General features: G+C 43.6%; 1 protein-coding gene across 2 annotated transcripts in view; it reads right to left on the bottom strand.

Annotated features, from left to right (window-relative positions):
* PAG1 (phosphoprotein membrane anchor with glycosphingolipid microdomains 1) overlaps positions 1–22,287 on the bottom strand; it is a 247,777-nt gene that overhangs the window by 98,210 nt on the left and 127,280 nt on the right. Inside the window, exon 3 of one of the 2 annotated variants that reach the window (XM_088471548.1) lies at positions 9,882–10,016. The exons of the other annotated variant lie outside the window; for it this stretch is intronic. The gene's annotated coding sequence lies outside the window, so the exon portion shown is untranslated. The remainder of the gene's footprint in view (positions 1–9,881; positions 10,017–22,287) is intronic. 2 annotated transcript variants of the gene reach the window in all.

Here is a 22,287-nt window from a genome sequence, read left to right as displayed (position 1 = left end):
GGTGGCCCGTAAGGCTATACTTTAGACATGGATTGACACTTCTCCACCAACACTATGACTTTTTAAAGAAAAGCTTTTCTATGTATTCAATATGGATTGGATTGAGACGATGTTGGAAAAAGAGAAACGAGCTAAAAAAAATTTCCAAACCTGGGAGAGCTATATTGATACTCTGACCTTAGTGCAGAGGCATAGAATCCATGATTCATTGAAATTTACCTGCCTGCGACTGACCTCAGGGGATCCACCGATTAGGTTGAATTAGTAGAATATTTGACTTTAATGCCAAGGACCACAGCCTCCTCTAACACAGTGTGTTTTTCATTTTCGGCTCCCCCTCCCCCTTTGGCTTCTTAACCCTGTGGTTGCACTCCTTTATAGCTTGGGCTCATGGAACGGCTTAAAGACTCAAGGGAAAAAGTTTAATATAGGTGCAATAAATATTATAGTTGCATATTCAGATGATTTTGGATATAACAGATATTGATCTGTTTTATTGTAATATTTGAATTTACATTTAAAATAATGAGTTATATAATCAGACACAGACAAAATAAGTAAAATGATGTAAATGTTTATTTCATCTAATGTTCAATCATTATATGACAACTGACAATTTTGTATGATGTGATTTAAAAAAAAAAAAAGAACTCTAGAGTCGCGCTGGCGAGACTTTCTGCCAATAACAGTCCCCCATTGTTCCCTTAAAGATAGTACGCTCACCGGTACTTAGGTTGCTGGCTGGTCTTAAACTCGGGACAGTAGAGCCTTAAACAGCTATACTGGTGAGCACTTGGTATTAGGCGGCTGGTGGTGGATTCAAGCAGGCACAGGTCAGGATGGTAGTCACTATGCAGATTAGGTCGCTGAGATGTGACCTGGATGATTTGATGTGACCTTGTGGGAAAAGATACGAGGTGTGGCTTTGGGAGCCGAGGTGCGGCCTTGATGGTATGGGTGCGGAATAAGGGCAGAGGTGTGACCTTGATGGTATGGATGCGGCCTTGACGGCCGAGTTGGGGCCTTGGCGGTATAGCAATCAGATGCCACTGGAAAAGATGGTGTAAGTAGTATTTGCTGACAAGAGGAGGCCGGAGATGGAACACGCCACGCTGGTGTGATTGCCGCTGGTGCGGCGGGGCCGCAAGCGAAGGTCGCGCTCCAGATGATGAACGGCAAACAGATACAGGCTAGGCAGAATAGAAAGTCGATACCAACAGAGAACAGGCGGACAGGAACACCAACAGGACTGACAGGAGCCACAGTTCACACACGAGGAGTAAACTATAACTGGCGAGGTGGCGCCAGTCCAGACAGAGTAATAAAAGATCCACCAATGAGAGGCAGGTACACAGATTGCTTGATGGTTGGCAGCTGAGACGCTGCATGTCATCCGGCAGTACCAGTATTAACTGCGGCCACCCGCCATCTTGGTCTCCCAGCAACCGCAGGCGCCATCCCAGTTCTGCGTCCATGTTGCCTGGTGACCAGGGAGACAGTCGGAACACGTGAAAGTAACAAGCCGCAACGGAGGCTTGTGACGGCAATGACCCAAAGAATACAGCAAAAGCCACATTGGAGTGATTTCAATAATTTTTAAAAAGTCCTGGAGTGACCCATTCACATTACAGACATGAAGCCCAATGGGAATCTGTGCAATGGTTTGAAAATGGTTGTTCACCAAGCTTCCCCCATCCAATCTGATGGAGCTCAAACACTATTGTAAAGAAAACAAATAGCAGGATCCAGATGTGCAGAGGCTGATTCAAACAAATGGATTAGATACTTTAAAGCTACTCTTTTATTTGAAATGATAGATTATCAAAAGTTTAACAGTGGTACAAATTCTCTAATAAACCCACTATGCAGAATTACAGCACTAAGGAGCAGGTTATCAAAGTAGCTGATCAACATTAGCTTTTCTGCTGTGCCATTGTGTGTGCTCTTATCCCCCCATTCACTGCTCAGGCAAATGGGGGAAAGTAGAAATTTACACAAGTGCACAGATTCTTTATCTTCCATCTACATATTTACAATGGTCTTATTGGGAGTAATACTTTATCCAACTTGGAGAGTGTTTGTGAGTGAACTGCAACAAATATAGCCCTGTTTTTCATCTGAAAATAGGATTCAGTTAACACTTACTATGCAATTAACCTATTGCATTATACAGTCATCTATGGTTCCTGGCAATTATCCACATACTTATGCATTTTTCCTTCGGTTCGTGTGCATTATTTTAAACTGAGTGCTACTTCTCTTTACTCTATACCTCACAGATATTTCACCTTACAAGTACACTCATAGGAGTTTCCTACATTCCCGGGTTAAATGATTAGGTGTATACTACACAGAAGTTTCTACAATTATCTGTAGATCTCCTCTAGGGATTTCTTTGTGACCATTTGCTCTTGCGTTTGTGTTCATATCTATCAGGGCTTATGATTTTTATAATGAGAATCGATAAAAAGTCTAGCATTAATTGTGATCATACAATACATCAAGAGTGTAGACCGAGTACTATTATTTGCCTTTTTGTGTGCGATACTGGCATTCCTCTTGGGTGTCACCCACATCTATGCACAATTCCAAACAATTCTTAGATTACTTGTCACATGGGTTCTTTTGATGTTGCGATCGCCATTAAATATTAGTATACATAGATTAATATCTTATACTCCTGCACGAAAGCCGTACTCCCATTTCCCTATCCTATTACCCTCCCTACTTAAATTACCAGTTTTCAGAGTCCAAATAGATTCTAATACACAGAGGGAGATGGATCAAGCCATGGAGGGAGATAAAGTGAAGAAGTTGCCCAAGACAACCAATCAGCTTCTAACGGTCATTTTTATCGAACACCGTTTTTGAAATGACAGTTAGAAGCTAATTGGTTGCTATAGGCAACTTCTTCACTTTGTCTCCAAGACTTGGTACATCTCCCCCAAAGTCCAGTACTATTCAAGGTTTAGTGAGTGTATTCTTACTCATCTATAGGGGAGTATTATATACAATTTTGTTGAGAGGAAGCCAAACCTTTGCCTATGCAGGGTCTAGGAATGAGCCTTCAGTTCCCTTAAATTCACATGTAGATATATGTCTGTAAAGTTGTGGAGTGGATGATGTAAATCACAAAGGGACTGGTTCCGAGTCGCACTCAGGTCCAAATGCCCTGCATCTAACAAACTCCATATACAGTAACTAACATATGTGCAACGCATCTCCAGGCAGATCTTGGCCGCTTCTCTCTGTCCGTGAAACACCCGTTTCTGGGTGTAAACTGGGCGCACTGTCTAGTGGGAGTGTCTGTGCACAACTCAGCATCATGACCAAAATGTCTAGGTCATGGGTAGGCAACCTATGACACTTTAGCCGCTATGGAACTCCACATCCCAGAAAACCCTGACACAGTTTTAGCATTCCCTAACAGCAACACTGCGGCAGGGAATGCTGGGATGTATAGTTCCAGAGCAGCTGGAGCGCCACAGGTTGCCTACCCCTAGTCTAGGCTATGGTTATTATCCAACTACACCCATTGAGTTGGCTCATCCATGAAGTCAGGTAATATATCTGGAAATGAGCAAGGGCACTGATCCTACTAGACACAGATCTGTGTAGAGTGGGAAATTTAAGCAAGCACATTGCCCTGAAACAAACCAAAAACCAAAGAGTTGACAACCACTTTAAAAAAAGGTGCCGCAGCTGGTCTGTACTATGCTTTTATCATCGCCCACAAAAAGGAAACGCTTTTCATAAAGCGACTGTCCGACTATGAGCTGGTTGAGCGCTCCTGGCATTAAGCAAGAATACTTAATGAGACAAATAATTATCACTACTGAATAAATTATTACATGAATAAACAATGACCTTAAAAATACCCACAAAGCACATTAATAAATATCTAATAAACTGCTAACTTCTTTAGCTTAGTACAGTACGGACCTGCTTAGAATATAAAGCAGCAGGTAAGATAACCCTGCAATGGAGTCTTATGGTTAGTTACAGCATTATCTCCGGACCAAGGCCAGCTGGTAATGCTCGCTTACACACTTGGCTCTCTTATAGGTCACAATGATCCATTCATTTTTATCAGAGTATGATAGAGCTCTGCAGTTTCATCAACACCTGCAAAATTAACTCAATATTTAGCAAATTTCAGATATTTCTAACATTTATGAGAAATATCCGAACCGTAATAAACCTAAAATTGTCAGAGTGATTAAATCCACTGTAGATATCACTGGGAATAGAAGTTCCATTCACCTTCATTGATTTATTTATCATAAATCAATACACTCAAGGTCATCAGAAGACTTTGCTGCCTGATTATTGAGAATCTGTGCATGCGCAGGACCCAGTCTGTGATCGCACGCAGCTCCTGCTATGCCTCCGCCTGACAGGCAGAGCAGGACCCAGTCTGATCGAGGCAGCTCCTGCTATGCCTCCTCCTGACTGACAGGCAGAGGCATTTAAGGGGAGGTGCAGGCGAGTGTACGGCCAGTGTTCACTCGCGTCGCCCCCATTTTCCGGCAGTGGCAAGGCCAGGATCTGCATCCACGGATGCAGTTTCCTGGCCTCGCAAGCCGGCCAGCCTGCGTAAGCTCAGGCTTACTTAGCTGGCCGGTGCCATCCACCATCGCAACCTCGTTCGCAGTGCTGGGATAGCAAATGTAGCAGGGGGTGTCAGACACCTGTTGCTGCATTTGCATATTTGCAAGGACGGAATTGAGAAGCTGCTTGCGTGCAGCTTTACAATTCTGTCTACAACTGAATCAGCCCCTTAGAGAAGTCTCAGTAAAAATACTTGGCCATCTTTGAGAACAGCTGTAGGGATTGGACACAGGAAGGCGGACAGCAAAGTCAGTGGCTGCTACACTGACACTTCTTTCTGTATAACACGCCAACATACACTCTGGCCCTGACGCAGAGTGGAAAGTATGGCAGTTTGTGTAGTGTATCTTGGATGAATTTGAATGGGCGTGCTCAGGTAATAGGAGGAGAATTCAGAGTATGTTACTCCTGCTGAAGCACTGTATATATATTTTACCTAAAGTTCAGCACTCACATCAGCAACTAGTTCACAGCAGTGGGGTGCTCATCGGCTGGCTACCCAGAGCATCCATATCCTCCAGCACAAATAAGGTTGTAGAAAAAGATGGCACTCACCAATAAATGCAGCTTATTGATTTAATACTTCCATAGCAGGCTTGCATTAGTGTGACATTTCGGTCCACACACAGACCTTTTTCAGGCAGCCCAGCATGACATCACAAATGTCAGATACAGGTCCAAACGCTATCCTGACCTAGACCTGTGTCTGATGATTGAGGATTGTTTATACCACAATCAGAAGCAACAGTAATACAAGCAATACAAACCTGGTTTTGCGTGTATTACTATTGTCCTATTCAATCCAGCTCTCAAAGCTGCCGAGCATTAATGACTTTAAAAAAACAATTTTTAGTAAATAAACTCCTCTGTTAAATGGCAGCAAAATAGCTGCTGATTATCAAAGAAGATGGATCCAACATTGCTCCAAATAAGACTGAGGACCCAGGACAACCTGCGGGAACGGGATAAGTATGGGAGCGGGGCGAAGGGAGGGGTCAGAGGGAAGGCGGGACAGAGCAGCAGATAGAAAGGGCAGGGATGGACAGAGCGGGGGGGGGCAGGCAGGGCTAAGCTGGGAGCAAACTAAAGTGACCCGGCATATGGGTCACTTTACTAGTTTATTGTAATTTGCTGTGTGCCCTTGAATACTAATAATCCTTAGCACCTTAGCACTTCAATCAGGATTATTTTTAGTATGAACTTTTTAATCTAAATCACCAGGACACGGGCCCCGATAAGAGCCCATCCAGTGATTAGTAAGAAGTCAAGTGATCACATATACATATACTTCCAGGTCCAGACCCTAGCTGGTCTACTGTTCATGCACGGCTTTCCAGCATAATGTAAAGATGACGCAGCGATAGGGCCGAATTATGGGGGAACCAGACAGGGCGGTCACTCAGGGACCCCCACACATTGAGGACCCCCACACTGCCCCAAACATTGTCCCCTGCCCATTTCCACCTGGCAATTATCAGCACCAGTGGCTCGTGGCACCAGCTACTGCAACAGGTCGTCGACGGCTCTTAACATTAGCTGTACCGCCAGCTAAAACAACACCAACAGCATTCGCTCTATCAGTGCCCAGCAGCCGGCGGGTTTACAGCAGCTGCAAAATCTCATCAATTCAGCGCGGTAACCGCAACCCCCGCTGGAACGAGTTACCTAGGAGCATCTACCGTGCTTCTAGGTTGATTAGAGTAACTACCACCACCACAGCCTGCGCTGCCAATAAGGGGTATAGCAGCAGCGGTGACTGCAGGTGTTTGGGTGGGGTGGTGGTGGGGGGTCAACATTATTGGGGGGGTCAATAATATTGGTGAGGGACCCCAAAAGCCTTAATCCGGCCCTGCGCGGCGGTGATGCACACTGGGATCACCTCCAGCACACCAGAAAGGTATTGCAAGATCCCTCTCCAGCAAGGCTGTCATTTTGAAGGTAAAAGGGCTGTCGCAACCAGAAGATGGTGTTAGCCCACACATGCTAGATCCAGAAAGCCATATTTTGCTCTTCATGTTACATACCATCTCCACAGAAAAGTATGGGGATGGATCTTGCAAGGGCTGGTGTCCAGAAAGCAGCTATTTTACTACATTGTAGGGATATATGTAATTCTGCCCTTGCACATATTTTAAGGGCAGAATTGCCTACTAAAAAGGCACCTAATTGTGAAAAGCAACAGTAAATAAATAGCTCAAGAGCCAACAATAAAAAAACTGTCAAAACTACTACTACAAAAATAAAATCTACAAAAAAAACAAAAAAGTAAACAATCAACTATGTAGTTCAAAACATTCTGTTTATGTAGAAAAAAAAAAAAAACTTATGTTAATATCTCTTAAGGGAAACCTAAAACAAATCTATTTTTAAGTGAACTTGTTACAGAACGTTACCAAACAGAAAATTGCCTTAGGGAGAAAAATATTCTACATTTACAACACTTTTTTTTGTAACAGACTTTTCCTTGCAAAATGAGAAACAGCAGGTGTGATCACAAAGGGTCTACTCTATTTGAATTCTAACACAAACCCAACTGTCAAAAAATATAATGTAATGTAAAATTAGAATATTAAGCATGAAATCCGGAATAGATGTGATGCGACTACATATCGCTGCTATTTAGTAAACCATAACGGTTATCAGTTGTCACATAGGGCCTGGAATAAATTTGCACTTTTGCATGACAAAACAGTCCACAAATTAGTTATATAATATACACTATACATCTCATACTACCCAAAAGAAAATATCTCACATGTTCATTGTTGTGTTTTATTTTAAATATTTGTCTTAGAGCTAAAACAAAAATTTGCATGAATTGTTAACTCACTCTGCTGTCCATACAGAAAAAATAAGATGTGAATCTACTAGATTGTAAGCTTTTAGGTGCAAGAGCCCTACAAACCTTATGTTTTCAGGTCTGTATTTATTTAGTCTAATTAGTCCCTATATTACCAAGGTTCAATGTTACTTGCTCTTTTCTGCTTTGCTCTCAACTCAGAATCAGCCTCTTAGACTTCTCAAGTTTAGCAACTAGTAAGGTTATTTTAGGGGATAATTAGTCCAAGGAGGAAGCCTTACACTCTTCCTAAACTACAATTAGCCCATAAATTAGTCCCAACTATCATTACCCAAATACGAATATCTGTATTGTATATTTGTTACTTGACTATATTGCATATCCATCACTAGAATGTTATCTGCATTGTTTTGCCAACACTAGACAGCTCTCTCTCTCTCTAACATTATAATGCTATCTGTATTGTAAATCTATCATTAGAATGCGCTGCGCATTGCATGGGATTGATTAGAATATTTTATGTATTGTATCGTAATCATTACAATGATCTCTGTATTGTATATCCATCACTAGAATGCTCTCTGTATTGTGTATGTCCCTATAATATTGACTTGAATATCCATAGCTAAAATGCTCTCTGTATTGTACAGTATATCTGTCACTAGCATGCTCTCCGTATTGCACATCTACTACTGGAAAGCTCGCTGCATTGCATGTCCTTCACTAGAATGCTTTTTGCATTGTACCGTATATCCACCACAAGAATGTTCTCTGCATTGTATATACATTACTAGAAGTTTCCTCATGCTATGTATATCAAACACTAGAATTCTAGATCCATCACTAGAACTCTCTCTGCATTGTATATACATCTCTAAAAGACTCTCTACTAGTTGTATTGCATATGGTCACCAATATATATTCTCTATATTGTATATGTGTCACTAAAACAGGCTGCACGTTGTATTTAGCTCAGATGGGGCTGCGTTTTATTTAAATATTAAATTGCCTAAATAATTATAGCTCCTTGAAATATACTGTACATCTTTCGTACATGCCATTGGCTTGGAAAACCACACCCATTTAGACAAACCAAGCCCACACATTTTTGACAATATTAGTTTTTCGCTGCAGAAAGCTTTGCAGGTGTATTAGATGATCAGAATCACAATCTTCACCTTTTAATATCTCAGCTATTAATTACTATGTTTATTTCCTCGACATCTCCTGGTAATCTAGATAAGAGGAAAAATGGATATGCATTGTTACACTCTAACATCAGATATCTACTATGCAAATATAATCAAGGATTAGTGAAACACAGCACCCACACACCAGGTGACCAGGACATTGTTTTATAGTCACAGCCACAATATTTGTTTATGTAAAGTGATATCATGAGAGAGGTTTGTGTACTGGCTACTTTCTATATGTTACCATTAAAGATTCTGCAGCCTTTTCCTTTTTTTGTAGTATTACACAGAGAACGCAGTAATTACTGGACTACGGTATGTACAAGTAGGAGGACTGAAGTCTAAGATACAAGTGGTATGTAATGATCTTCTACCATTCCTTGGTTCACCCCCTCATTTTCCTACAGGAGGTCCACATAAACAAATGATTGCTAATGTGGGAGTCAGTAGGGGAAGCAATGACCTTACATACAACATATGGTAATTAATACAACATGTGTTCCCAGATTCGCAAACACAGCTCTGTACAAAGCAGCAATAACATCCTCCCAATTTATGACTCTGCTCCTCAAATTTCTCCCTGGCCACTGGAAATCTCATTACCAGCCTCTACTCCCTTTGGCATCTATGCAAAGTGATTACCATGGGCTTAGTATAGTTTGTGGATATAGTTGTTGTGTATTTGTTGCAAAACACATCTCCAGCAAGTATATTTGCACGTCCTGGGACAGATAGAATTTTTCAATTTTCTAGTTGAAGCTCTTCGGTATAAGTAAGTGACTAATACAGACCTGATGACGGTCTCAGGGAAAGAAAAACACAATATACAGTAGCCTAACTGTAAATATAATCATATACTCTAACCCACCTAATAAAAGCATAAAATCTTCACGGTAAAAGGACAGGCTAATTGCACTTATGGGGTAACAGCGAGGCATATAGGCTAATAGTAATCTAATAACCTCATTAAGTAACCTTTCACCATCTATGATTCAGACATACTGCCCTTTATTTATGTGGTGATAACAAACATTTTATTCTGCCTCTTATTGCATCAATAGAAAATATTTTATCACATCAGTTTACACTGACAATATCTCCAAAGCAGCCGAGTGATACTTCATTCACTATAAGAATCTGGGCAGGTGCGACCAATTGCGCAGCCAGAGGTGGATTAAGAGGGGAGGGGGTCGGCGTTTAGAAGCATTACATGCACGGTACACTGAAAGCTGCTGGGAAGCATTGAAAAACATTTTTTTTAAATTTAATTCAACTACCTGGATCCCAAGCGCTGGCATCACGTACCCATCCCCTTTCAAACATGGACTCAATGGTCATTGTTGCTGTGCCCTTTGATATTCAGAGTGGTTTGCCCCAACAAACTGATTTGGAAGACGTTAATGTCAGTCTACCTATTGGGGGAGGAGATAAGAGTTCAGAGAATAAGAGACGAGAGACAAATCAATTGGTAAAGCTGGCCATACGCTGCACGCCAAGCTGTCAGGGAAGAGGTCAGGAGCCATTGGCCGGCAGTCGGAGCGCTTCATACACTACATGACGTATGGAGCCGAGCACCATTCACAGCTTGAGGTTGCCAGCCATCATTCAGTACCATACATTAAAAGATAATCATTTGGTTAACTGGTTTGCACAATTATCGCGCAGTGTATGGCCAGCTTAAAACAATGGATTTTCAGTGAATGTTGCCTGACACAATCTGTGGATACAATGGAGAAAATTATTGTAAAATCATTCCTACTTGACTCGCTGTACTGAAACAAAATACCCATTGTAAGTTATAATCATCCATGGCAGGGACATGTTGGAAATGTTTGGATGGACAAAAATTTTTTTCTCACAGTTACCCTACCAGCAATTACATAAGAGTAATAAACACTAAAACTAACAAAAATAACTTGAAATATATGTATTTTTAATCATTTTAGTTTTGATAGTGCCCCTAAGTCATAATATACCACGCAGTAATGCCCCAATTGATAATATGCTGCACCGTAATGCCCCCAATTGATAATATGCCACACATTAATACCCCCAACTGGTAACATACCAACCTTAGAGATCCCTCAGTCATGCACCTTTAAATGTCAGACTCAGAGCCTCCTTGGTTATGTGCCTGTATGCTCATTCACCTCATGCTCTTACATGCCAGTCCAGACCTCCCCTTTACCATGCCTTATCTTCACCACCGAAGTATGCCCCACAAATCTGATCATACCCACTGACTACTCAAGAAGTTGGCAACAGGGCGAGCTGGGGGGCAGAGCAACAGAGAGAGAACTAGTCTGGAGGAACCCAGTCTCAGACGGGGGACCGATTTTAGCAGGGGGTGGGCCACGTTTGGCCCACGGGCCATAATTTGGCCGCTCTTTATCTATGGTATATCCACTTGCTTTTTCCTTTGGGGTGGGTGTTTTACAGAATAATGGCAGAAGCGGTTTCTTTATCAGGGGCTCACTTCCTTTTGTAGCCCATTGGCACATTGGAAGGGGGCCACAGTTAAACATACCTTTTTGTAAAATGCATACAATATACCACACACTGTCTTGCCTATGTGTTCTCTTGTACCCCTTTCACATCTCAAACCCAGCTCTGACTCTGGATTTTGAAGCCGGGTCAGATTTGGCTGCAACCCGGGTCAGACCCCTTTCACACTGCACCTTCGACCTGGGTTATTGCCGGGTTGGCCCCGTTCACACTGAACCTGGGTCTGCCCTGTAAAACCCTGTGGATGTCATTAAAAATTTACTTTTTCAGGGTCACAAAGATAAGATCACAAAATGGAAGGGTGGGGACTGCTCCCCGCATTGCAGGAATCATGGCTGATGGATTACCACTGTGTAGCCCTGGGTTCATGAGTGTTTGTGCTTTACTGCCATTTGATTCAGCCAGTGACAGCATGATGCGGCTTCTGGCAGCATAGTGTACAGTTCACGTCTTCATTACTCTGTAATGACAGTAGTAGTAATAATAACCCCCTTCAGACTGCCGGAATGCTGTTTCTTCAGTGTGCTGCCTGTGTGTCTGGCTGCTGACATCAAATGAGACCCAGGAACATCCAATCAGCGTTGTTTACTGAGTCCAGGGTTGGATAACCCGGGTTGGGCCCGTTCACCCTGCACATCAACCCGGCTTGTTCCCGAGTTCTACTCTGGTCGATTGCAGGGCTGAAATGCAGAGTCGCCGGACCGGGCAACTTTTCTGCTGGCGCGTTCACACCGCACCTCGACTCGGATCGACCTGCAATATACCGGGTTACTTTTGCGATGTGAAAGGGGGTATTATTAGGCTCAACAAGAAAAGTATAAGTGCATGGTGGTTTAATATATGATGCATGACTAGAGTGGCCAAGTGACTGTATCATATGTACAATATTATTTAAAGAAAGAATACAAGTGGATTACAGTACAGGTTTCTTGCAGGAGGACCTGAGAAATTTCCACCTAGGAGCACAGCTCACAACACTGCTAACTGCAGACATTGTTTTTTTGTGTTTTTGTAATAATAATAATTCTAAATTTAGAAGCTAATAATGACTTTTACTGGAAACTATGGCGCAGTCTGTTACTGTCGTCATTGTAGACCTACACAGTGACCAAACAGGTAAGAGCATAGTATCGCAAAATAATTACCACCATATCCAAGACTAAGCTCTGCAGCCGCAACGACAGGCAGTGTGACAGCTGATCTGTTTTGCAGCCAAGGCGGCCTGATGCAGGTCACTGTAGGGACCCGCCCTGACAAATGACAGCCATGATTAATTAACCTCCCCCCACCCTCAATACCTGGTGCAGAGTGCACTGTAACAATAATACATCTCCAGGATTCCAAAGTCCGATTCCACCACATTTTCTACAGATCTCTGCGACTGTGCAAATTAAACTAAATTTTTTCCCACTTTTGTATAACACCCTCTAAGCAGCATGGCAGATAAAGGATAGGTTTACGTGGCTCCACTATGGACATGTGAAGATATGATCATATTGGAAATAGATAAATACAACAGATTTAAAGAGTTAGCTACAAGCTAGTGACCTCATTTAGAAAAACAACCATATAGGGTCATATTCATTGAGAGACCGGCAATCAACACGTTTCTAATTGAATCGCTCCGAGCACTTTACCAGGAGGAAGAGACCGTATGACACAACTCGCGGCTACTGTAAATGATTCACACCCTACGTGTTTCCCACACAGAGGTCACTAGCAGCCCACCTAGAATTAGATGATCAGTTTCTTTGTTCTTCTCAATAAATTTAAGTTCCGATTAAAATAGATTTGAACATAGATTTTCTTGAAAAAAATCTCATACAGTATATTAATATTGTATGAGCCTCCATTTTACAAATCCATACAGTGTTCACAAATGATGTATCCTTCAGGTAGAGTGGCAGTCATCAATACTGGCTTATTGCTCCCATCCTGATCTCCAAAAGGGTATGCCTCTGGGAAATGCAGATCGGATGGTCTGCAAACTGTTGTGATAAACATGGCCTGTCTACTTCTTCATCACGCCCACCTACTGATGCACACAGACATGTAGCACATCACGGTTTATTGGTGAGCGGGGTGTGATGGCATGCCATGCGTCACTGCAGGCCACCATCTCTGTGTGATGGTGTGTTTTGTATTACGTAGTGGCGGGCTGTGCAGTGACCATGGAAATTACATCACAAGGTGCTTGTCCCTACCCTTTCTTACATAGCAATCAAGCAATGCAAATGGTCTATTGATGCAAGCAGACATTTATACTGACCATAAACCAGAAATACTATGTGGCTGGAGAAGACCAGAGGGTCTGATTCAGAGATGTACGCTAACCCGATGATTAGTGCACATCTCCGATGTTTTGGGGTCTGCGCATGCGCTGGAGCTGTTCTGTGCATACTGCGATCCACCGTTCCCGGCAACGAGGCGTGTCGCCCCCGTTTCCGTGAGGGATAAGGCAAAGGTCTGCTTCGACGGATGGTTGCGATGGTAATCCTAGGCGTCTACCTGGGTGACAGCGCAGGGATGGCAGATGCAGCAAGAAGTTGACCGTTTCCTACAGACACCTGCTGCATTAGCATTGTAGATGGATGGTATTGCACAGCCTCTTGTGTGCAGCTCTGAAATTCTGTCTGTCTCTGAATCCGGCCCTTTCGAATGAATTTCAACTCAAGTCACTATCACCTCCCAGTTGCACATACACATTTATGAAGCCTTTCCAAATCTACAGAGGAGTTATTTATTTTTATTTTTTTAAATAACAGTGTTAAAAAAATTTGCATTATAATGAGGAAAAGAATTACAGAAAGAAGGGGGAGGGGGAAGAGGTACACAAAACAAGCAAACATTTTCAATCAAGTGTATGAAAAAACAAAACAAAAAAACCCACCACATGTAGAACATTCAGTAGCAAGGGAACAAAATAAAACAAAAAAAATACAAAAAAAGAAAGAAATGAGCATATAAAAAGAGAACTACGGGTGTGCTATACAATCATAATGTCAACACGCTTGGCATGTCACCATTCACCATGTTGACATTGATGTCTACATTATGAATGTATAGCACACCCGTAGTTCTCTTATATGCGCATTTATTTTTAAATAAAGGTCAACAAAATGTCTCTGGTGGTTTAGTGGTGATGTACCTGGTCCAGCGGCTTCAGTTGTGTTTTCCGGGTCCGGCTGTGACGTCCTGATGACTTCCAGCAGATCCTGCAGTGCTTCCACCAGTAAGTATGACTAAGCCTAATCTTATCCCTCGCTCTAGTGCCTAACCCTAACCACCCATCCTGCAGCCTGACCCTATACCTATCCCTACTGCCAAACCCTAGACTGACCCCTCCCATAGACTAACCCTAACCCTTCCCCTAGTGCATAACCCTATCCCGCCCCTCCCATAGACTAACCCTGATCCTCCCCTCCCATAGACTAACCCTTCCCCTAGTGCATAACGCTATCCCACCCCTCCCATAGACTAACCCTGATCCTCCCCTCCCATAGCCTAACCCTGACACTCCCTTCCCATAGTGCCTAACCCTGACCCTCCCTCCCAATAGCCTAACCCTACCTTCCCTAGGCCTAACCCTTCGTTACCAGTCTATGCAGATGTTGGTATGCTCAATGTTGACATTTCAACAATGTTGACATGTAATGTTGACTCCACGTTGTCGACATTTGAGTACATACTGAGAACTACATATGAGTAGATTACCTGGCATAAGACACTTGCTGGTGGAAGCTAATTGCCATTTGGTTGTTATAGGTTACTGCACTGGGCAAGTCTGCAACCATCTGAGCAAGTACAAATAGATGCCAATTGTCTCTATTCTCCTCCAAAAAGTCCTTATGTGTTCTCACCAAGAATCCAAGTAAATGTTGATCTAAAAGTAATATCCTTAATACTAAATTAAGGTTTTTCATTGATGTCTAAAATGTAAAAGATGGAGACAGCTGGGAACATCTGTTTAAGGAGTGAACTGTATAAAGAACAATACACGCCTGTGTCACAGGACCTGAATGTACGTCTTTCCCATGATAAATAGCTTTACCAGATTTTTTACTTCGAAGAACGAATTTCAGTTATGCGGAAAAAGGAATTGAATCCAAAAGCAGCAACTGTGTCTGCATCTAACCCAGTAGTTATGTTCAGCATATTCACCCAAACTCACAGTAGCAGTATGATTATGCCTAATTACCATCAATGGACCTTACAGACAGGCTGCATTCTTATGACCCAGGGGTGGAACTGCCAGCAATGCACGGTTAATCTACCCTTCTGTGCATGCACAAGAGCAAATCAGGGGGTCTTAGGAGCATAGATTGTATTGAAGGGTCCTTCCCCAAATTTTGCTAGAGGACCATGTTCCTGCCAGCCAGGATTATTTGTTCAGCCCACAAAATCTGCTGTGTGCAGATGACAGGTACAATTTAAATACCACTACGTGTAAGTGATAAATAGCATATTGTACACTTTTATTATACAAATGTGTGATTAGTAATAAAAATGTGGATATATTCTGGTCAGTGGCTGCAGGAAAAGTTATCTAAGGAGCTCACAGGGACAGTTTGGTCAGGCAATAGGAGGTGTAAAAGCTCATACACACTAGACGATGTGAATGCTGAGCGATATTGGGCCTGGCGGAAGTGCAGACATCGGTAAGTGTGTACACACTTCCTGATGTCGGCCACGACGAACGATGGGGGGAGCGGAGCCATGCTGCATTCGGCAGCATGGCATTGGTACCGATATCCCCAAATTCAGCTGCATGTTCAGCCGACTGCTGATATCGTTAATGCACCGCAGGAGCGCACATCGTTAATCGCTCACTGCATTCACACTGGACAATATGAACGATACAGATATGCCCAGCTGCATCCTTGTCTGTGGTGTGGAACGGACTCCCGCGATCGGAAATGCGCATTTGCGTCTCCATAGGACTGAATGGAGATGCACTCCCATGAACAGGGACGCGCCATAGCGTACCATGGCGCGTAGCATGATGTATGAGCACGTATGTGGCGCGATCAGCCACAATGAACTTGAACGCATCTGTATATTGTTGAACTAAATCGTTATTGTCCATATTGTTAATAAATATCGTCTTGTGTACGCGGCTTAAGAGATTGTACGTGGCTCTAGCATACCAGGGATTCCCATCAGGGATGTCCAAACTTTTGTCAATCTATCAGTTTCAGGATGTAATCAAGGGACTCTAAACCCTTCCCAGAAAAGAGCATCACCACTGGCAAATGTCACTGGACAGACCGATCTGGATAACACAACACACTTGCAATTTGGTTGAATAAATAAATAAAACCTTATTTGTGCTGCCAATAGAACAGTGCTGTCCTCCATCATATACCTAGTTTGCCTATATGGCAATAGCCAGTGCCTACTAAAACGGGCAAAAAATTTAGCATTTTAAATTAAAATAAACAAACAACAAATAAACTTTTTTATATATATAACTGCATGGTCTGTCCCAAGTCAGACAAGCGCAGTGGGAGGTGGGTACCCCCTAACTCACGAATGCAATGTCCAATATGTTAGTTATATAATATGGAATTAACACACCTACTTTGGTTGGGTTTGTTCTGTTGACATTAATACTATATAGATACTACTGAAATGTTGACATGATTAGAATGCTGACAAAACTGTGTGTCACGATGGTGCGATGATCACTTCCGACTTAGGTGGCTCTGGTGATGCAGCAGTATTCAGCACTGGTGAGTAACGCTAACCTCTAACCCTCCTCTCCCGCAGTCTAAACCCTAACAGGAATTTCCCCCTGGTCACGCACAATGGAATGGGTATGATTCCCGTCAGCGGCAGCCCGACAGGAGCAGAGTGCGACGCAGCGGAAGCCCAACAGCGCTGGAAATCCCGATCGTGGATAGGTAAGTATCCACTAACCTAACCCTCCTTAGGGGTGCCTAACCCTAACTCCCCCCCAAGGGCCTAACCCTAATCCCCCCTCTAAGTGCCTAACCCTAACCACCCCCTTCCCCGCTACCTAAACCAAAGTCCCCCGGGGGGGTGCCTAACCCTAAGTCCCCCCCAGGGGTGCCTAACCCTAAGTCCCCCCCGGGAGCCCTAAACCTAACCCTCCCCCCCCTCCCGCGGCTGTCCACTCGCGGCGCCCGGCATCCCGATCGTAGGGGGTCTCCCGGCGTCGGGGAAATGCGGGCATCTACATCTAGACGCCCGGCATTTCACCCATGCCGGGATAAGACAGTCGGGAAGCCGGCTGCCGGTATATAGGCAGTCGGCTTCCCGATTGCTTCCCCGCACAATAACCCTACGCTCACTGCACAATGTGAAAATCTGCAAATGTCGACATGTTCCATATTGACATTGTGGTGTCGACATTGTGGACATTTTGAATGTCGACATGGTGACTGCATCCCCACCTACTGAGATATTCCCCTCCGATAAGCTTAGATTACTGCATAACTACAAAATACACTTTCCTTATAGATATTACCTGTATTTTTGGAGCTCGAGATGTAACAATGGATATGGCTTTTGTGTGTGACATTCCCATTGATCTCTTTTTAGGGATCAAGTGACTCTGGCACCTGTTCTAGGTCACATCTCAGAGTTGACCGACTATTCTGGCAGAGACTACATGCCAAACAAGGCACCGGTCTCAGATACTCACCATTCTGCAGCTGGAATCAGAAAAGACTGGCCAGGTTACAAAAAATACATCTGGAACATGAATTAGGAGAACGAGGGCAGAAGAGGAGTACCAAATGATGGCGACAGAATGAGGGCTAACATTCACCCTTCCTAATTTGATGCATTCAAATGCGTTGTACTTGGATGCAGGTTCATGTACTTTTAATAAGCTAATAGGTTATAAAACATTACCTGATGGAGAACTGGCCCAAACTGCACAGATATACACTACATCCATAAACAAATCAATTTAATGTAATGCCCTCTTGTTAGATCCTTATACAGTACTGTGTCCTAGTACTGGGACATTTTTAACCATCTGAATGCTATGAACACTACACATATGTCACTATAGTTCCCTATAGTTCCCTGTGGCCTGTGTTGTATTGAGCCTAATTATGGTGCATTGAACGGTTAGTTTCAGAATTGTACATTTTTCACACTTCAGCTATTTAACTACAAACTCCGGACAATGCTGTGATTTGCAGAAACCCTGTAGGAACGTATGGTTCACAGTTAGTATTGCACCACGCCTATAGCATATCTGCTGATAGAAAGAAGTACTGTAAAGGGGAAATGACAACGAGAGAAATATTAATAATATGTATCAACATAGAACGGATGTCTCTTAAAATAGAATGAACTGTCAGTTTGGTCTTCCTTGTGTTCAAACTGATGAAATACAAGATTAGTACATAAAGGGCCTGATTCAGAGCCGTTCGCTATTTGTGGTCGTTCGTTCAAAAACAAGGGGTGGCTATTCAAATGATCAGTTCGCAAATTGCAGTCTGTTCCCACCTCTAAGTCTGAACAAGCGAGCAAAACATACGCTCGTTTATTTGATAAAAACGCCCCCTGGCCGCACGCACCATACGTCATGTCCGCTATTTATTAGATTAATCGAGTACATCGTACAGCGTATGAACTGCTCGCTATTCTTGTGGTTGGTGTTTTCAACCGCTATTTTGCGAGCAGTTCTGAGTTAAAAAAAAAACAAGTGACGTGGTCAATGACGCTGCTGTATTAAATATGCACTCCCTTAAAACGCCCGTTTTGACCTTTAAGCACGCCTGCGTTCGGATCTCCACTCCCCGTTTTCAAGCACCTTCCCCTGTTACCACCCACATACGCCTCATTCTGTCACTCAAAATAGCAGGCCCTCGCTATATTGCGTACCAACGATTTTCGGCCGCACTGACTGGTTCGCGCATGCGTACTAAAAACCGTACGCATGCGCAGATGTGCGAACATCGCTCGGAACGAGCGTACTGCCGCTTGCGAGTGGCTCTGAATGAGGGCCAAAGTCTTTCTATTATGTAATGAAGTGCCAAGTACACGCGAGAATAGTGTATAAACAGTTCTAGATGAATGCAGGAGCCACAATTACCCTCTAATAAAGTACTAAATGCAAATACAAATTAAGTTAAACACAAACATCTTTTGTTAACCCTCCTCTACGAAAATGTAATGAGAATTAGCTTTCCTACCACTATCCAAATGGCAACAACCAAGTAATGAGAAAAGATGGCTGCAACCACTGAAACATGTATAATGGTTACGGTTGCCATACAGTACATTGTAGCACATAGGGGGAGATGTACTAAGCCTTGGGCGTCTATTTATCAATCTTTTGTTTTTACTTAAAATAATGTGATAATGGGCGTTTCACACTTTTTTGCACATTAATTTCATTTCACTGAAAAGTCTTAAAGGGCTTTTGGAGCAGTTTTCATGAAAAACTACTCCAAGCCCTTTAATTCACATTTCTTTAGCAAGCAGATCGCATTTCCAAGTTTAAAATAATCGGTGAGCTCTCGCCTCCGGTCAGCTGGTCGCCGGGGCTCCTGAACGGTGAACTAGGTCAGCTGTGCGCCCGTTTATTTTACGGCAGCCGTTGGAACCATTAGTATCCGCACTTCTCCAGCCCCATGATAGGTGCAAGAGATCAGTCAAAAACTGGCTTCCCTTCCCGTACCCACAACACTCGCATGATGCTCTTACAAGACAGTGCGGTTCCGTGTGCTGCATTGTTGCCACCACAAAAGGTCCTTTTCCACAGAAAGACAGATTCGGCCAAGTTCTGCATGACTCAGAATAGGACGGATATACACAAAAATGCATAAATTCCTGTCTGTGCATGTGCTAAAGAAAGACTCACCATTTGCACCCATGTGCTCTCTCTCTATATCAGAATCAGACCCTCTGTATCACTAAGACTACTCCTCTATTGATACATTTGCCAACTAGTCACTGTCAAGTACAGGCAGTCACTGAATCCTCCCCTAGTTAAAGGGTTCTAGGGTTTTTTCTATATAATCTCTCTGTAGCCGACTGGCGCCTTGGGTGGTGCCTCTCTTAGGGCCTGATTCAGAGACGGGCGCAATGGTGATTACGTATGCAGATCGAGCGATTGTTTGCCATAGAGTGCGTGCATAAGCCGCACTACGCATGCGCAGTGATTGCATTGCGAATATGGACATAGGAATCCACCGCAAAGTGAGTGACAGGTTGACAGCGTTTGGGGGGTGGTAACAGGGGGGTGGTCAGTAAACCGCAGGTGTGTCAGACCATTTAAAAGCAGTTACATGGCCGTGCATAAATTAGCCCTTGCTATTTCCTACGCAGCATGAGAGCCCTCTGCATGTTAGGAGAACTGCCAGGTCAACCTGTCACAAGGGCAAGATAACATCGACACACATCGAGAGGCTATCGATATTTACGCAGGTAAACGGCGCCGTACGCAGATGAGAAGGCAGCAGTGGGCGTCTCTATGCTCGGATGATCTTTGCAACTATTAGCATATTTTTACAGCTGCGATGTGCACAAAATCGCAGATGCGAACACATTAGCGTCCATCTCTGAATCAGGCCCAAGGTTCATGGACCCAGTACTTAGCAGATTGGAGAGATGAAGGATGACCAGCTCCGTTTTGGATCACTCTGTTTATTCACAGTCTAAAACATTATAATATAGAAATCAGATGGTAAACTTTAGGAACTGTGGGTGCAAATGGAGCTTCGAAGCCCTAGAACGGTATTATACAGCACCTCAAATAAAATATACATTATTAGTATCCCTATACTGAGGAGACTAGATGTTTTTTGGGGGGAAAGTTTATGTTGTTGCACTATTTATATTATGTGGAAAGGTGCACTCATTTCTTCTTCCCTTAGTTATTATTACATTTTATTTAAAGGGTGCCACAAGTGTTCTGCAGCGCCGTACAGAGAGCAAAATAATAAGACAATACAGGGTAAAACCATACAGTACAAATAGCACTACAAATCTCCACACAGCCACTGATGCAATGTGTGCAACTGAAAAGTATAGTGTCAGCGAAAACCTGTAGATGTCAGTGTGGGCGCAAATGACAGGTCTAGTTAGTCTGAAAAAAGAAAAACAAAAGATTGGGGTCCAGGGCAGAGAGCCTGAGGAAGATGTGTAGCAGTTGTGCAAGTGAAGTAAGGGATGAGAACAGGAGGGAGGAAGACCCAGCCCATGGAGCTTACAGTCTAAAGGGAGACAAACGGAAGACATAAGTGGGCCAGTGTAAGGGGAGTTAAGAGGTAGGAATAAGTGGTGACTTGGTTAAGTGGAGGACGTATATGCTTTTATGAATAGGTGGGTTTTTAGCGCCCGCTTGAAGCAATGCAGGTTGGGGGAAGAGTCTGATGGAACAAGGGAGATCGTTCCAATAGTGGGGGCAGCTCTGGAGAAATCTTGATTTCTGGAGTGGAGGGGAGGAAAAGGTGGCGGTCGTTGGCCGACCGGAGAGGGTGGAAGTGTGTAAGGAGATGAGGTTGGAGATGTAGGTAGCTGTGAAGTTGGAGAGGACCTTGTATGTGGTAGTTAGAAGCTTGAAAAGGATTCTGTAGGGGAGGGGGAGCCAGTGAAGGGCTTTGTAGAGAGGGGAGACAGATGTGGAGCGACAGGAGAGGAAGATAAGTCTAGCTGCAGTGTTAAGTACAGATTGGAGAGGAGCAAGATGGGAGCAGGGCCATTTTGATATAACATTATTTGCGGTCGCGGTGCAGGTCATGCCCCCTCCGTGTGAAGTCACATGGGGCAGGGCCAGAATCGCCAGTGATTATAGCAATGCCAGGTGCATCCTGAGGATGCTCTGTGAGCTGTAAGGGCAGCGGTGTGACGGTCTGAAGCATCCCAAGGACGCTCCAGGTGGCACTGCTGCACATTCTGACTGCAGGGTGCCATTCTAGGCACCCTGCTAGCCAGATGAGGCTAGCAGAAAAAAGCTCAGAGGGCCAGACCAAATGATTCAACGGGCCATATATGGCTCCCAAACCTGAGGTTCCCCATCCCTGCTCTAGATGGAGGGAAGACAGTGAGTTCAGTTTTGGCCATGTTGACTTTGAGATAGAACTCAGACATCCAGGAGGAGATGGCAAAGAGGCAACTAGACACCAGAGAGAGAAGGGAAGGGGAGAGATCAGGAAAGGAGATGTATAGTTGAGTGTCATCAGCATAGTGGTG

The sequence above is a fragment of the Taudactylus pleione genome, unplaced genomic scaffold (genome assembly GCF_031769625.1).
Source record: "Taudactylus pleione unplaced genomic scaffold, aTauple2 ptg000114l, whole genome shotgun sequence".
Taxonomy (NCBI): Eukaryota; Metazoa; Chordata; class Amphibia; order Anura; family Myobatrachidae; genus Taudactylus; species Taudactylus pleione.
The sequence above is the reverse complement of the archived record's forward strand: the minus strand, read 5'-3'. Positions and strand labels throughout refer to the sequence as shown.